Consider the following 18,144-nt stretch of genomic DNA (forward strand, 5'->3'; position numbering starts at 1 on the left):
GAGAAGTGATACTCCAAATGAATTACATGTCCTTCATTTTATAGGCTTCTTATGGGGTTGAATGGGGTCTTAGGATAACTTGTTCTTCCCTTAGTCCGACATGGTGTGGAGGTTCCATAATTCATATTTGACTCAATACTAAACCTTTTTATATGATTCAAAAGTCCAAGAAGGGTCTCTTTAAATGTAAAATAATTCTAAAGACCCGAAATAAATCCTATAAGTCCTCAATGGGGACTTTGACCCAAAACATGTTGACCCAAGCATGAAACCCATGCTTTAATAAGTCACAATAATAATAATACAAATTATTTCCTTTATTCTTTTGACAAGTACATTAAATAATGACTCAAGTACATTATTGAAGACAAAACATAGTTACGTTTTCAAAAACTGGAATATTAGTTGATTGGGTATATGGGGTGGTATCAATAGACAACTAGGAAATGTTCCAACTGAGTTGTCTTACAACAACCCTAGAGGTAATGTCGACGAGACTGTCAGCGTGCACACTCAGTTGCTGAGTAGCAAGAGCATTGGAAGTTCGAGGGGAATTGGGGATTACATTGTATAGCATGAGAGACTGAGAGTAAACCAAATATAAATGTTAGGCACGACGAATGGATTGGTCTTCCATGATTGCATCGTTGAAGGCAACGTCCTTGGAAATTTGAGGAAGAAGTGATTTGCAAAACCAATCTGCTAATAGGTAATCTAGAATGGGGGCTTTGACATGCCTCTGCCTATGTCTCCATTCATGGATGTGATTAGAGATGTGGGTGGAGGTGTCTTGGCGCAAGGTAGTAAGAAGTTCCATTCTAGTTTCGTAGTATATATGAAGTTGAAAGTGCTTTAAAAATTCCATTGCTTGGGAACCAAAGGTATTGACTGACACACGTGGTAACTCATTGTACCACTTGGCAACATTGCCGTAAGGGTGTGGGGGAAGAGTCTAAGCTAGATACTCTCATTAACCATGGAGTTCCATACACACTATAAATGGTAGGTGGTGACATGTGTAGGCAGATCATCCCCTTGTTTCCCATCGAATTTCGAGATGTCGACAGGTATCTTTTGTGGGATTGAGGGCCAATGAATGTTATGATTGATGGGGTCATTAGTCAATTTATATAGATCAGGGATATCAAGTATTGCCCAAAAATTCAAAGTGTTAGGTGCCCCCGAGTCTGACCAAGGTGATGAAGAATGACTTGAAGGGCTCAGGGGTCCTCCCATCAAGTTGTTCCCAAAAGGATACATAGGACTCATCGGATAATAACCTCCTTGTTGTGGTGGAGCAGTAACATAGGGTGGCAATCCATAAGGGGTAGTAGGTTTGGGGTCAAAATTTTGGTTTCCCCAGGATAAAAATTTCCCCCTTTGCTCAATTGAGATTGAGGAGGGAGTGCCCAAATGGGTGGAACATGACTGGGTTAAGGGATATTTTTGGCTATGTAGTTGGCCATATGCACATGAATGACACTAGGATAGTATCCACTTTGAGGAAGTAAGTCGATCAATGATAAACTGGGTTGTCCTATAGGTGGAGGGGGAATAGTAATGCCCCCTATAGGTGTATGCATGTTGGGAACATTTCCCCCTACCATCTCAGACTGGGTGTTTGAAATTAGCAAAGGATTCAAACCAAAATGGTTATTGGAGGTAGTCGTGTGAATAGAGATACTAGGAGAAATAACTAGAGGTCCAAGAGCTGACACAAAAGAGGTAGAAACTGAGATGTATTGTGTATCACTCATAGAAGGTGTAACTAGGTTGCTTGGATTAGGCATAGTTTGGATAGTATGGTAACCATTCAGCTGTGTATTACTGACTATAGATGGGGGAAGTGATGGTGGACCTAAATTTTCCACAAAGGACCACAACCCATTAGTTGTTGGGGGAATATTAGATGTGGGCATTGAGGAAGCCATCACAAGTACAGGTTCTACCTGAATCAACACTGGCCAGAGAGGATTGATGAGGGGAGGATTGTAAGGAGGTACAACTCCTTTGTTAAAGAATTCCTCAGGTAGTATAGTTTCTTGGGAAGTATTATGCGACTCAGTGTTAGACACTAGAGACTAGTTTCCCAAAGAGGGAGAATTTGGATCACCAAGGCTCTAAAGATCCTCCATAGTCAGTGGAGGAAGACCTTGTTGTCACCTAGATTAACGAGGAGGGTCGTATGTAGCTGTTGGAGAGGTAAATCCCCTCTACGGATAGAGGCGATCCCTACTAGCCCAGCAGGGGTCTAGCAACAATCACACAATGCTGCTACGCATGTTCCTAATTACAATTAAACAAGAGGTAAAAAGCACCTACTTGGATTCCTGCGCTGTCGTTTGACGAAGAGATGTTGCCTTCGCTCCTCCGCTTCGGCTGGTCACAATCCTCCGCGATCTCCGCGAATAGATACCTGCACACACGAAGAGGAAACAAACACAAGCGTGAAATCTAGTAAAAGTAACCATACATCAGTCAGAAAAGATGTAATTCACATTTAACCATTGCATAGACAAATGAGAATGGAACAATAATAGCAGTCATCTATTATTAATCAGAATAGAGAAGAGTACAACCAAATGTTCTGACGTCGGTAACCTTCTCAGGAGGGGCCAGTCAGCATGTATCTCAAGCATTCACCTTTGAGGATGATTCTCCCAAGACAAACAACTCTCTCTCTCACACAAATAGCACAAAAAAACCTTCCCTAAGCAATCAATCACTTCCACACCTAGCACACCAAACCTATAGCAGCAATCTGAGCACTACAAGCTCTGTACAATCCAAGCTATTCCAAGCTAAGTCTAACTAGCTGCTCATGGTAATGGTGGAAGTTTATATAGGAGAAGGAGTCTCCTAAAAGGGTGGAAGGATGAGCTTATCCTTGAGGGAAACGGTTGCAAAGGGTCGAACAGTCATGCCATAGAAGGGAGTCGACATTCACAAAGCTAACAACCAAGCCTGGAGTTATCTGGAAGGCTGGTTGTTTGAACAAATTCGCCCAAACTGGATCAGCGCGGATAATGAGGAAACTGACGCGATGTCGCCGCGTCTACATAACTGGGACAGTCATGTTAGCGCGGAAGCACATGGGAAAGGCGCGCTGGTGACCAGCTCGGAAAAGTGATGTCCTTCCGAGCTGTCAGCGCATTGAATACACTATGGAGCGCCAGTAATCGCGGATATTTTTCAAACAGACGCGCTGATGCATAAAACTTTAGAAAAATGGGTTTCTGGGCTAGTTCAGAAGGCATGAAGCTTAGTGATTGACACAGCAGGGTGACTGACAGGAAGGCAGTGAGAAATTACTGTGTAACAGATGCCCCCTAAAGCATGAAGACCAAGAGAGTGGGAGGGGTGAAATGCTTTACAACACACGCCGAACTGGAACACCACCAGGAAGGACCGAAATATCTCTGATAATCAAGTACATGCAGTCTAGGCATGGGCGCAGCCATCCACGAAGACATGCGAAAAGGTCTGTGGAATGGACGCAGCCACCCAGCTAAAGAGACCATAATAATGATAAGGTATGGTCGCAGCCATCCATGAAAACTCAGGTATGGGCGCAGCCATCCATCAATGAGTCATGTAATGATCATCCACAAAATCGCAACCTGGCCCACAACAGACAGGGATCCAGGGTCTTGCGCTCCGTCCGATCCGAACAAAGTACAAGTTCAAGCATGTGAATATATGGGTTGAAGTCGAACATGCATGAACATCGTCTGATTACCAGTCAATGATGAAAACTGTTAACAGACGCGAGAGGTACCACCAATAATGACAATGGCCCTCAAGGTACTATAGGTACAATCCGCGGCATGTGAATCAATGAGCTGGTGTCGAACACCCACGGAATCATTCGATCGGAGGCCAATGATGTAAACCTCGCGTCGAACACGAAGAACCTGCCATTGAGGCATGCAGGTTCTAAGGCACCTGAAGGGAGTCTCTAAGTCACCTTCCCGGATAATGAGCTGAAGTCGACAGGAAGGGACCTTGATCGAAGGTGGGCCATAATGTTTCCCACATCATCGACGTGAGACAGAGGAAAAATGATTTGTGTGAGATGGCAGATGAGGTTGTATTATTGCAGAGGTCAACTTCTCTTGAACATATCGGCGGCACTGTAGCGGGTTTGGCAGTATTTGACATCAAATGAGCAAAGGGTATAGTGATGATGGCAATGGGCAGATGAGAGGTCGAATAGGATAACCCAAACCCACGGAGGCCAGTGAAAAACAAGATGAGATGATCCCACCCAGACACGAAGCAGAAGAGTGCCATGTTCAAGAGCGACATACTGCCGACACGACTATGATTACTGTTCCATTTTCCCCACCATTTCTGGCAGGTACCCCGGTTATTTTTGGATGACAAGCTTGACGGGGATAGCATATGCTTGAAGAGTGTCATTTTGACAATGTCCGATGTCATCAAGTGTTTAACGAGCCTGACAAAGGAAAAACTCGGCGTCTTTTCTTGTTTAGAGAGTCTGAAAAGACAGCAGAAAAGGAGACTCCAGGGGGGTCCTTTTTCGTACAGTTGTGTCTCTCGAGCCCGAAAAAGTATAAAACAATGCTCGAAAGAACCGCCCGACCATTACGATCGAGGAGTACTTTTCGTAAATAGTGTTCTTGACCCGAAAAAGTAAAAAAGCGGTCGAAAACACGTCGTTTTAGAACCAATAACGAGTGCGAAACGACAAACACCCGGCAATCTTTTTAAGTTATACGGTCGGAAAAAGAGCTGAAAATGACCGCCTCTCGTTCCCTTTAACGAGCTGAAAGGAGGCTCGGCCATCTTTTCTCGTTTTATGTCGGAAAAGAGCTCAAAGACGACATTGTTGGGGCTAAGTGATTTCAGAACCATGATGATTTCCACCGTTTATACTAACCTGCACAAGAGCACTACCCGCATAAATCCATTCGATATGAGTAAAAAACATATTAAAACATGTATTTGACAAAACTAGGGCTAAATTTATGGCAAAAGATGGCAAAAACCCAAAAATATGACAATTTTATGAGTTTTTGCTATAAATAGAAGAGGGTGAAAACTCATTTTTACCATTTTACCATTTCTGGATGTGAAGGACGTGGAGAAGCCAGAAAGTTGACGGAGTGATTTCCAGCCCGTACGGACACCATTTCTCGAACCGCTTCCTCCAGGTAGGTTCTCGCTCCTTTGCCCTGCATTTTGGTTGTTTTTGGTAGAATTTTAGCGGTCGAATCTGCCCAATCGGGCGAATTCTTGGTGCATGGATGCGCTCTCGGTCAGCGCGGATATCCCACGCGGGTCCGCGCTGGCCGAATTAGGACAAAACGTGGCCAACTTCGGGTCAGCGCGGAAAACCCGTGTTCTTCCGCGCTGACCTCGAAAATTAACAAAGGGCTGTCATGGCCAGCGCGTCTGTTTTTAAAACAGCCGCGCTGGCGCGGAAAAATTATTTTATTTTAATTTGGACGTAAAAAATCCAATTCCAGCACTTCTAATTTCTTTTCATGGTTTCTGCAGGACGTAATGGCTTTCCAATGGCAGGAAAGAGTGCACGATGTCGAAGATATTGCTGCTTGGGCAAATGTGGATTGCTGCAATGCCATGCGGGCTTGCGGTTTTATGAAATTTTTCCTCACACCTCGCCTAAGAGCTCAGCATGATCTTCTCGAGCTACTGATCAGGGCATGGAACCCGGTGGATATGAAATTCACTATCCGGGGCCAGGATATCGAATTTGACCACATGGATATCTTCTTTTTGACCGGGCTGTCACGCCGAGGTGCGAGGCCCATCATAGAGGGGCAGCGACCTAGCGGCGGCACGCTAGATGATCTGATGGCTCGGGTATGTCCGGAGGCTGAGAAAGCGCGAAGTGGGAAAGTAGCAATCCCCACAGTGGGAAACATAGTGCTTCGCACCATTCTGTTCATGGTGACCCGGGCAGCGGGTAGTATGGCCAACCACGAGGCCTCAAAGACTCATCTCTTGCTAGCTCTCAATTGCCTTGAGCCTACAGTGTTTGATTGGTGCACAACAGTGACCAATAACATGAAGAGGCAGCTGAGCAACTGTCGTCGCAGGGAGACGAAACAGTTTGGCTACGGGTCCATCTTAGTCCCGCTCATTCTAGAGCGAGTGCCAGCCATGCGGCTGCAGACGATGGCCGTGGATGCTCCCAGGGATCCTCGGGAGACGAGGGCCTCACGATGGGCTCGAATCATGCCACGCGGAGGTGGCGGCCGGCCACATAGCTGGGGAGCATTTTTCCGAGACTGGCTGGATCAGCAGGAGATCTTTGTGGAGGACTGGCCATATGCGGGCATGGATTTCCGCAATGACCCTGATCTGGCACTGCCCCCAGGTGAACAGTGGGATGATGCAAGTATAACACTTTGACTTTTGAATTTTTAATGTTTTTGGATTTTTTATGTACATGTCTTTAACAAATGTCATGGTATGCAGATGTGGGGCCTACTAGACCGATTGGCCTGGCTGCCACGGCACGGAGAGAAGGACAAGGAGCTGGGGTCCTGGCCTTAGCCCCTCCAGGGGTTGATACGTCAGAGACTGTGGCTCGCAACCTTGAGGGGTTGCTGGAGGGGGTGCCTGACTACCAGGGGGTCGAGGAGGTCCCCATAGAGCATCAGATCCATACAGTGGGGGTGCAACCCAGGGTGCACCGCCTTCTGAGGCGGGTGGCACGAGCAGCTGTGTACTACAGAGAGCATCATCTAGCCGAATAGTCGCCTAGGCTTTATTTCCACTGTTATTTTGAGACTCATGACTCAGACATACTGATTTTTGGACATATACACTTATTTTTGAGCGCCTTAGTGCGCCATACGATATATATATATATATACATACCGGTTTTTGGATGGATCATTGTTACATGTGATGATGTTTTGTTTATGTTATGCATTTATTCAATACAATTGTGATCTTATGTATGAATTTGCACGACACATGACCCATGGATTTTACATTTTTTGATGCAAGCTAAAAAGCATCTATATGCAAACTATGCTTGAAATGATTTATTTACATATGCTTAACTTTATTATGCTTTCTATGTCTTCTTGCATGATGTTTATCTGTTACGCAAATGTCTATCTAACACATGATTTGCCAATGCGTCGGTCAACGTATTTAATCGTCTCGGAATGTGTTGATAAGTAATGTAATCAAAGTTCCGTTCCAACAATCTTACACGTAGGTACAACCTTAATATGCACTGGTCTCTGACGGAATATCGCCCGTTGAGTTGATGGACAACTAGCTGGGAGTCCAGGTTCACCACTAGTTCGCGGATGCCAAGGTCAACCACTTCGGCAAGTAATTAAATTACAGCGTTGTATTCGGCAACGTTGTTAGTGGTACGACCTAGGCAGACCCCCTGAAGGTCTAACAATTCTCCGTGAGGATCGTATATCACCCACGCCGCAGATGACAAATTGCAAGTACTACGGCAGGCGCCATCAGCGAAACCAACATAAGGTGCACTAGACATCTGCACAAGAAGAAGAAAACACAATAAGAGGAAAACACGCTTGCACACCAAGGCAAAACGAAAACATGCACAAAACACACGAAACACACGTATATACAAAGTGAGTGCGCGAAGTTATGCATAATATTTCTTCAGATACAGCCCGTTGCGGGGCTTGTCAAGAGGATTTCCTTCATAATCAATCAACTCATATGCGCCCTTTTGTAAAACTCTTTTCACGATGTAGGGACCTAACCACATAGATTCGAGTTTCCCTGCCCCCAGCTTATCCTTAGCTTGATCGTAGAGCAGTACTAAATCTCCCTCAACAAAGGAACGCGGATGGATATTCTGGTCGAAGTGAGCCTTGACTCTCTTCTTCTGCGCTTCGATAGCCAGAGAAGCCAAACGACGAGTCTCGTCTAACCGTTCTAGGTAAAGAAGCTGTTCCTCCACTGGAGTGGTGTTGGGGAGTAACTCGACAGCTAATTTTAATGAAGGAATCTCGCATTCGACGGGAAGGGTAGCCTCCAGTCCATAAACCAACTGGAAAGGGGTGAAACCGGTGGCATCCTTCACAGAAGTCCGGTAGGCCCACAAGGCTGGGAAAAGCATAAGGTGCCAGTTAGACTTGTGCGTATTGACGGTGCGCTGAAGCATAGTGATCAAGACTTTGTTCACGGCTTCAACTTGGCCGTTAGATTGTGGATAGTACGGTGACGAACTATCTTGGCGCAAGCCTAGCTGGGACGTTAGCTCCGTCATCATATGATTTCGGAAATGCTTTCCATGATCTGTAACAATAGCCTGAGGGACTCCGAAACGAGTGATAATATGATTGAATAAAAACTGCGCCGCGGTGTAACCGTCTTCGTTTAATGTAGGCATCGCTTCGGCCCACTTGGTGAAATAGTCCACAGCAACGATAATGTACCCATGCCCCCCGGCCGAACGAGGGTTACAGGACGTATAATCATTGCCCCATTTTGCAAATGGACCTACGGTTACGACAGGGTGCAGTGGTGCAACAGGTGCACGCATCTTCCGGTGGTAAACCTGGCATTCGTGACATGCACGTACAGCAAGGATGCAATCCTTGAAGATAGAAGGCCAGAAATAACCAGCGCGGAGGATCTTCTGAGCGGTAGCATATCCGGACATATGGCCACCACAAGCGCCGGAGTGGCAGTCATTCAAGACTCGCTCAGCCTCCTCAAGGGTTAAGCATCGGCGAAGAACAGAATCGACGCCGAGGCGGTACAGGGTATCGCCCAAAATGCGGTATGGTTGAGCTTGGTGACGAATTCGTCGTCGAGCATCTTTCGATGTGTTGGGACGAAACGAAGACGTTTGTAAATATACGATAATGTCCCCGTACCATGGGTCGAGAGTGCTGATGAGAAACAAGGTTTCATCCGGAATATGCTCCTCTGAGGGGGATGGTGCAGAGTTAGATGGTAAGGAACAGAGCAGTTCAGCAAAGACCAGAGATTTCTTAGACTTGGCTGCAGTGAATTCCAAGTCGAACTCTTGGAGGATTACGATCCACTTTGAGTATTTGCCCCCCAGCAACTGACGTGACAAAATATAGGTCATGGGGTTGCAATCAGAGATCACGGTCGTCGTGCGCAACAGGATGTAATGACGGAAACGTTGGACGGCACAGACAGCTGCCAATGCCAACTTCTCGACGTATGCATAGCGAGTTTCCGTATCCAGAAGGTTGCGGCTAAGATAATATACAACATGCTCGGTGCCATCATCGTCGTCTTGCACTAAAACCATGCTGATGGTGGTATCGGCGGCGGCCAAATAAAGGGTGTAGTCACGGTGGTAATTTGGAGGTCTTAGGAGCGGAGCTGAGACCAGAAGGTCTTTAAGACGCTCAAAAGATTGTTGAGCGATAGCGTCCCAGCGAAAGGGCGTGTCTCGCTTCAATAATCGCGTGAAACCCTTAGCCACCTCGGCATAATTTGGGATGAATCGTCTGAGAAAATTGGCTTTCCCCTGCAGGCTCTGTAACTGATGTAGAGAGGCAGGGGGAGGAAGATTCAAAATGGCCTCGACCTTAAGGGGATCCAGACGGATACCTTCCCGGGAGACGATAAACCCGAGCAGTCGGCCAGATTCTACGCAGAAGACACACTTATGCGGATTGAGTCGAATACAGTAGTGTCGACAGCGGAGAAAGATTTCGCGTAAATGAGATGGATGGTCTTGACGTTTAGCTGAATGAGCGGGTAGGTCATCCAGGTAAGGTTGTACGATGTGTCGGATATCATGAAAAGCATACGACATCACACGCTGGAAAGTGGCACCGGCATTTTTGAGACTGAAAGGTAGCTTCTTGTAAGCGAAGGTGCCCCAAGGACAAATGAAAGCAGTCTTGTGCTGGTCTGCGGGGGCTATGTTGATCTAGTTGTAACCAGAGAAGCCGTCCATAAATGAATACATTTCGCTTCCTGCGCAATCGTCGATAAGCTGATCAATAAAAGGCGTAGGAAAGTTATCTTTTGGACAGGCGCGATTGATGTCGCGATAGTCAACACAAACCCGAATAGTACCCTGTTTTTTATTCACAGGGACTATATTAGATACCCATTCCGTGAGAGGAATGGCATAGATGAAACCAGCTCGAAGGAGTTTTTCAACTTCGGCCTTGATGGCTGCAGCCTTTCGAGGGTGCACTGGGCGTAAGCGTTGACGAACAGGCTTAGCGCCGGGATAAGTAGGGATTTCATGCTCCACGATACTGGGGTCAATGCCGGGCATTTCCTCGTAAGACCATGCGAAAACGTCACGGAATTCACGAAATAAATCAGTGTAAAGTTGAATTTCCTCAGGAGTGCATGTGACTCCAATATGAATATTTTCGACAACCCCTGTTTTGACAGAGATGTCGATAGCCAGAGTTTGCGTAATGTTACCCATGTTTCCTTCCGAAGACACTTGATACAACTGAACAGGCGTTTGGAGAGGGATAGATGGGACACATGAAGCAAACCGCTCGAGACATGTGGCCATTTCCGAATGAGGAGGGAGAAACGAAGAGCGATGGTGGTAATCTGACCAAGGGAGCTCCTCGGGAGACATAGTCTCAATGATAGCCTCGTCGGAGGGAAATAATTCCTTCAGGGGATCCGAAGTGGCCTCTCCTCCCATCCAAGGGAAGCGGTCATATGAATCGGGAACGCTGCTTGGAAAAGCAGGTTCGGGAGGTGGAGCCGATGCAGCGACTATCTCGATGTAGTTGAGCTCGGCGGGACTCAACGGCATCATCTCGCCCCAAGAGTCTTCCTGATTCAAGGGAGGGAGAACCCATGGATCGGAACGCACTGAGATCATGTTAACGGAGGCGAGATTTGGAGGTGGGAGGGGAAAGACTCCCATCAGGGAGGGATCTTTAAATAATCCAGCACCCACACTCACTAGCGATTTGGAGGTATGCTCTACGAATGGCACATTCCCTTCAGAAGAGGAAGCGAAAAAGGACAGCTGGTCCACTGTGACGATTTTCCCTTGATGGGGAAAGCGAACGACACGGAACAAAGAGGAAGCCACGGCATGCATGGCATATGTCCAACTTCGTCCAAGGAGGAGGTTGTAAGTGAGATTAGCGTCAACGACTTCAACCTCGACCTCTACCGTTTTCCCTTCTAAAGAGATAGGCAATCGTGGGAGGATACCATATGGACGAGATTCTCTTCCATCGAAAGCCTCTAGGGTGGTAGGAGACTGGCTCAGAGCAGGGGAACCAATAGCCTTCCAACAAGCAACCGACATGATGCAGGTTGAGGCACCTTCATCAATGACCGTACGATGGATCGTTTTGCCATTGATGAGAACCTGTATAAGGAAGGCCACCTGGTGAGGCAATCTCTGCGTAAAACCCTCGAGATCAAAAGAGATTAAATCCGAATCTGCCGGGTCTATGCCACCAATCGCTGATAGCAGGGACTTCCTCTGGGAGGGGCAGCTCTGGAGGACTTCTAATGCGGACATAGCAGACGGAGCCTGAGCTAAGTCCTCGACAATGCTATAATGCTGTGCAGCACGAGCATTGGGGTTATAAGATGACTTCCTGAGTACACCTTTGGGAGGGGGTCGGGGGATCGTCTCGGTGCTGGGCCGTTCAATGTGAAGGGGACCAAAACTGGACGGAGGAGCGCTGGAGGGAACCTCCGGCTCTTTCCCGGCTGAAGATGGATAATCTTTCGCTCGAGTCGTGACATGGATGGGGATGGTTCCAGCCATGAACACTTGAGAACCGAACGAGGAAGAGGATTGAGAAGGATCTGCCACCTGATGCGTCTGCTGGGACGGGAAAGGCTCTTTAAGCACGGCTGGGGACCCTGGAGCACCTTTCAAAAGCCGACTAACCTCGGACCGCCTGGGGCAATCCTTGGTGTAGTGATCCTCTTCGCAAATGAGACAAGGATACTTAGGCTTCCGTTTGGCTCCTTCCTCGGAGGGAGGTTTAGGAGGGTTCTGCTTCGGCTGTCCAGATTTATCTTTGGCCTTCCCTTTCTTTTTGCCTTTCGAGGATTTGTCTGCCGCGGTGGACTGGACGGCATTTACCTCGGAGGTATTCCTAGGAATAGATTGGCTCTGAGAAGCATTTTCGTTAGAGGCATTTTGTTTCTGCTTCCCAGGGTTCGCGGCCGATTTCTTAGATGATGAGTTTACGGAACCGATAACTCCATCAACAGAAGGCTTTGGTGGAGCTTTGGGTTGTCCGTGCCTCGGGGCATCTGGCAAATACTCATACAAGGTACCTGACTGAGAATACACTAAGTCCAGGTATTGAGCTCGCGCGATTGCTTGCTCCTCAGTTACACACGCCCCCATTGCGATATCCTTAGCAATTTTAGGGACAAAGGACGTGGTAAACCAGTCGGTCAGGAGTTGATCAGGGATCCAAAATTTAATCAAGCGACGACGCCTTCTCCATTCATGTATATGATCGGAGATGTGCGTTGCCGTATCCTGTTTTAGAGACGTGAGAAGATGGGTCCCAGTCTCGTACCGAATGGGTAACTGAAAATGAGTTAAAAAGGCCATAGCCAACGAGTTAAAATCAGAAAACATGCCGCGATTGAGCTCGATGTACCATTTAGCAGCTGAACCAGTGAGGGTCCTCTGGAAGAGGCGAAGTCGGATAGAATCATCAAGCCATGAGTTAGATGAGCACCAAAGGTGATAAGTCATTACATGGGCCTGAGGATCCTCTCGGCTTTGCCGTCGAACTTTGGACAGTCACCTGGTATTTTGGTTGGAACCGGTGGCCAATATGGATTATGCAAAATAGGGTCATTTGTTAACTTGGACACATCAGGTAGTTCCAATGTTGCCAAAAATGGTAGCTGCGGGTTGAAGGACATCTGTGGCTGCGGATTCGAGGCGACATTAGGGTTCCACCCAGATTGGGGTTGCCCCCACGAACTTTGTCCGGACGGGCCCGGCCCAAAAGGACCCGACGCGTAGGAATTTTGTCCCGATGGACCTGGTCCAAAAGGACCTGGCGCATAGGGAGTTTGTCCGTAGGAGTTTTGTCCGTATGGATTTTGGCCATATGCGGACGGCTGTCCCTGTGTCTGCCCCCCAGCTCCCCAAGTATTAGCAGCTTGTCCGACAGGTTGACCATATTGATAATTTTGATAAGGAGTGACCTGTGGTTGCTGATAATTTTGATAAGGAGCATACTGATTTTGCCCCTGGGGTGGCTGGTAGCCAGATGACTGCTGGGTCCCATACGGAGCCTGGTAGACAGGCTACGTTTGGTATGCGGGTTGATAACTTGTTTGAGTTTGAGGCCCAGAGTAATGTCCTTGAACCGGCTGGGGTTGAACCATATGTCCCGAAGGTTGACTTGGTCGGATTCGAGATGGACCTGGTTGGCCAACAGGATAGCCTTGCTGGGCACCAGGTTGTCCATGTGCCACCAAGGGTTGTCTTTGCGGAACGGATGGTCGAATTGGCTGGATAGCTGGTTGACGCCGAGGTTGGCCAGCTTGTCCAGTTTGACGATGAGGGTGGATACCGGGTTGATTTGGCTGTATAGACGGTTGGCCCGTTTGTCCCCCAGCGTAAGCAGATTGAGAAGAGGGCTGGGCTTGCTCTATGGCAGGCTGCCCTCCTTGATGTATGGGCTGAGCAGAGGGTTGGCCTTGCTGTAGAGCAGGTTGCCCCCCTTGCCCAGAAGGATTCGTGATTTGAGGGGTGGTTTGGCCCTGTTGAACATAGGGTTGTCCACCCTGCCCAGGGAATTGACCAGACTGGGCGGTAGGTTGGCCCTGTTGTACATAGGGTTGTCCACCCTATCCAAGAGGATACCCTTGCTGGACTACCAGTTGATTTGGAGGGTTGTAAACTGAGCCAGTTTGTCCAGGAGGGTACCCTTGCTGGAAACCGAGTTGGCCTTGTTGAAAAGAAGGTTGCTCTGGTTGTCCAGTGGGTTGATTTTGATATGGATATGGCGGACCTCCAATGCCCATGGGTTGTTCCTGGTAAGGTTGGGCCCCCAGATTGTCCTGGGTCAGGCGGGCCATAAAGTGGTTGCCCCTGGGGGGTTTGCACGTAGAATGGCTGGCCTTGATTGGGTGGTCCTATGGGCTGCCTGGGAGGATCCCGGTTCCCTTTGAACATATGAGTAGCGTAATCGTACGTGATATGCAAGGGTTCCTCGTTTTCTTCGAAAGGGCGATGAGGGAGGCCTGAGACGCTCTCAAGGAACTCACCGTTTTCATCATAGAAAAAGAAGGGACCTTCGTAATCCGGGTCCGTTATGGGTTCCCCATAAGCATCATATGGCCCTGATCCTGGAATTCCACCAACAAAGGAACCAGCTTAAGGGATCTCAGACGAGGAAACCGGTACAGCACTGACGACCGGAGTCGAACGTGCTACACAGACAGTAGGTTGAGTGGGAACTGAGGTGACGGGCGTGTTAAGCCCTGTCGTAAGGGGTGTACTAAGGGGCTGCGAAACAAAAGGCCCGGTGGAGGCAGCAAGACTAGGATCCCATATAGTTGTAGAAGTCGTTCTAGCGGCATACCTATCCCTCAGTGATTGATATCGTGGAGGGAGGGGAGAGGAAGCCGGGATCGGGGTCTCGATGTCTGTGACCACGGGTGTCTCACCGGTGCTGGAAGCTGTCTCATCCATGTGGGAAGAAGACATTGGAGACGACATACCGAGAGGGGTACGAGGGGTACGGGGGGTATAATCGGGCTCCCAGATGGGATTCCAATCCTCTATGTAATCTTCGTCGCCTGGGGCACGTACGTTGATAGGCCGGATACTCGGAACAATGGGAAGAGTACCGCTTACAACTGGTACCTCTGGAGCAACAGAGGACGAAGAACCTTGATCACTTAGACCGGGAGTTGATGGGTCAGCCAGGATGACCAGACCCCTTAGAAAACCTAAAGGAAACTAACGATAAAACCCTACTCAAAACTATCGCACACAAGATCTAAAATAGGTGATGTTATCGTGGCCAAATTAATTTTAAGACACAAGAACCAAACTTGACCTTTTCATGTTTCAGGAGTCGAGAAAAGGACGAAAAGATGACTCCAGTCTCCTTCGAATGTTTAATGAGCACGAAGTGACAAGACGCTCACAGGCACCTTTTCGTTTAGGGAGTCCGAAAAGGATCAAAAGTGACTGCTCTGGAATTCTAGGTAGAGGGTGTGCCAAACTTTTCGCAAAACCACAGAATACTTTTTAGGGTACGGGTGGTCAATCTTCGTGAATGCTGTGTTCACTGCATTGCGAATCGTAGGGCGGCCGACTTGGCTTCCTATGGATAAAGGATAAAAGCCTAGTGGGGTCTCCCTATATACGCGACGGTACGTGGGAGCGCAGTCCGTGTTAGACCACTATCGAGTCACAGAAGGAGGAATCACCCAACCTAATGTGAAACAACAGTGACTATGTTTAAAGACGCCGGAACACGTCTCTAACCTAGACCTCTAGATATTTGCGTTTAGTTCCAATGCGTTTTTAGATTCATTTGGTTCATTTTATAGTTGATCTTGAGATTAAGTTTCGGTTTCAAGCTCTATCGTATGTTCGCTCACAATTACCTAGATGCAATCTATATGCCAAAGGATTTCGTTTTGTTCGATGAATTCTAGCTACGAGAGGGCAAGGAATTTTTAACCAAACAAAACAAGTACAAGCAAACAAGCCACTTAATGCAACTAAAGCGAGGAAAGGAAACTTTTCTTTTGAAGATGCAAATCAACGAAATGTTCTTTTCCTTTTCAATTTTCAAAAGCAAAGCCACTAGTTTGATTTTCTTTCAGTGACACAAAGCATCTAAAATAATTTGGAGGAACCGGAACACCAAGTAAACTACTTAATGAAAGCACGCAAAGTTCCCGAAACACTCAACCAAAGCTTCCAAATCAAAGGAAAACAAAGGTCTGCACGAGCTATGTGATCTAAGCTCTGCAAGACAAGCAAGGATCGCAAGCAAGGAGGAAGCGAAAAGAAACCACTTGGAAACACAACCCAAAACACTCCAACAATCACTGAACAAGTGCATGAACAGATCTGAACTCGGCTGGTCGAACAAGCAAATAAGCTCCCTACGGCAGGCTTGACACACACACGGCCTCTAGATGTCCTAGAGCTAGAGTGCGAAATCAATAGAAAAAAGCAAACACCCGAAGGACGAGAGTCACAACCAGTCAACTAGAGACACAACACAATCCAGCAATTGCAAAAGCGATGATGGGAACACAAACCAAGCAGCGAAAGCAAAAAAGGGAAGGTATTTGTAAACTTGAAACTGAGCAAAAACGAAACCTTATGGAAACAAGCTCCGCAATCAAGCAGTTCAGAGTTCAAACAATGAAAAACAAGTCATCAGACAGGTGGAGAGAAGAAGGGAAAGTCACAGCAAGAGGTTCAGGAGGCCAATTTGGTCAAAAATGAGTTTTACAGGATCAGCGCGGGTAGCCTTCAGCAACTCGGCGCTGACAGGGGGAGGCCTGTAGCAACTTTGCGACGTCAGCGCGGAAAGACAGGAATAAAGCGCGCTGTCTCAGAAAAACGAGGTCAGCGCGACTGTTAGACGTACAGGCGCGATGGAAAGAAAACCCAAAAACAGGGTCACGATGTCAGCGCGACTGTTTGGAATTAAAACGCGCTGAGCGCAAAAACAAGCAAGGCCAAACTAAAAACTTCCCAAACCAAAGGCAAGAGCTTTTTAACAATAAAGATGCTTCCCAGAAACGCCCAGAAAGTTCATAAGCAAAAAGACAATCCCAAAAACTCGAAAAGAGATCAATCACAGCCAAACACAAAAGTGGACTCAAGAGACAAAAAGGCTGATCCCCAGCGGAGTCGCCAAATTGTTGGAGAGGTAAATCCCCTCTACGGATAGAGGCGATCCCTACTAGCCCAGCAGGGGTCTAGCAACAATCACACAATGCTGCTACGCATGTTCCTAATTACAATTAAACAAGAGGTAAAAAGCACCTACTTGGATTCCTGCGCTGTCGTTTGACGAAGAGATGTTGCCTTCGCTCCTCCGCTTCGGCTGGTCACAATCCTCTGCGATCTCCGCGAATAGATACCTGCACACACGAAGAGGAAACAAACACAAGCGTGAAATCTAGTAAAAGTAACCATACATCAGTCAGAAAAGATGTAATTCACATTTAACCATTGCATAGACAAATGAGAATGGAACAATAATAGCAGTCATCTATTATTAATCAGAATAGAGAAGAGTACAACCAAATGTTCTGACGTCGGTAACCTTCTCAGGAGGGGCCAGTCAGCATGTATCTCAAGCATTCACCTTTGAGGATGATTCTCCCAAGACAAACAACTCTCTCTCTCACACAAATAGCACAAAACAACCTTCCCTAAGCAATCAATCACTTCCACACCTAGCACACCAAACCTATAGCAGCAATCTGAGCACTACAAGCTCTGTACAATCCAAGCTATTCCAAGCTAAGTCTAACTAGCTGCTCATGGTAATGGTGGAAGTTTATATAGGAGAAGGAGTCTCCTAAAAGGGTGGAAGGATGAGCTTATCCTTGAGGGAAACGGTTGCAAAGGGTCGAACAGTCATGCCATAGAAGGGAGTCGACATTCACAAAGCTAACAACCAAGCCTGGAGTTATCTGGAAGGCTGGTTGTTTGAACAAATTCGCCGAAACTGGATCAGCGCGGATAATGAGGAAACTGACGCGATGTCGCCGCGTCTACATAACTGGGACAGTCATGTCAGCGCGGAAGCACATGGGAAAGGCGCGCTGGCGACCAGCACGGAAAAGTGATGTCCTTCCGAGCTGTCAGCGCATTGAATACACTATGGAGCGCCAGTAATCGCAGATATTTTTCAAACAGACGCGCTGATGCATAAAACTTTAGAAAAATGGGTTTCTGGGCTAGTTCAGAAGGCATGAAGCTTAGTGATTGACACAGCAGGGTGACTGACAGGAAGGCAGTGACAAATTACTGTGTAACAGTAGCCATAGTGACAAATATGTTTTATCAAAAAAAATTAAATTGATATTTATTATAGTGTCAATGATAACAATCCAACACCTAAAAAATAAAAAATAAACACTAAAATTCAATCAGCAAGTAGTTAGGGGATATAACCATTTCTGGTAACCACC

Source organism: Pinus tabuliformis, chromosome 6 (genome assembly GCF_031772625.1).
Source record: "Pinus tabuliformis cultivar Carrire ecotype Pingquan chromosome 6, CPIR1, whole genome shotgun sequence".
Lineage (NCBI taxonomy): Eukaryota > Viridiplantae > Streptophyta > Pinopsida > Pinales > Pinaceae > Pinus > Pinus tabuliformis.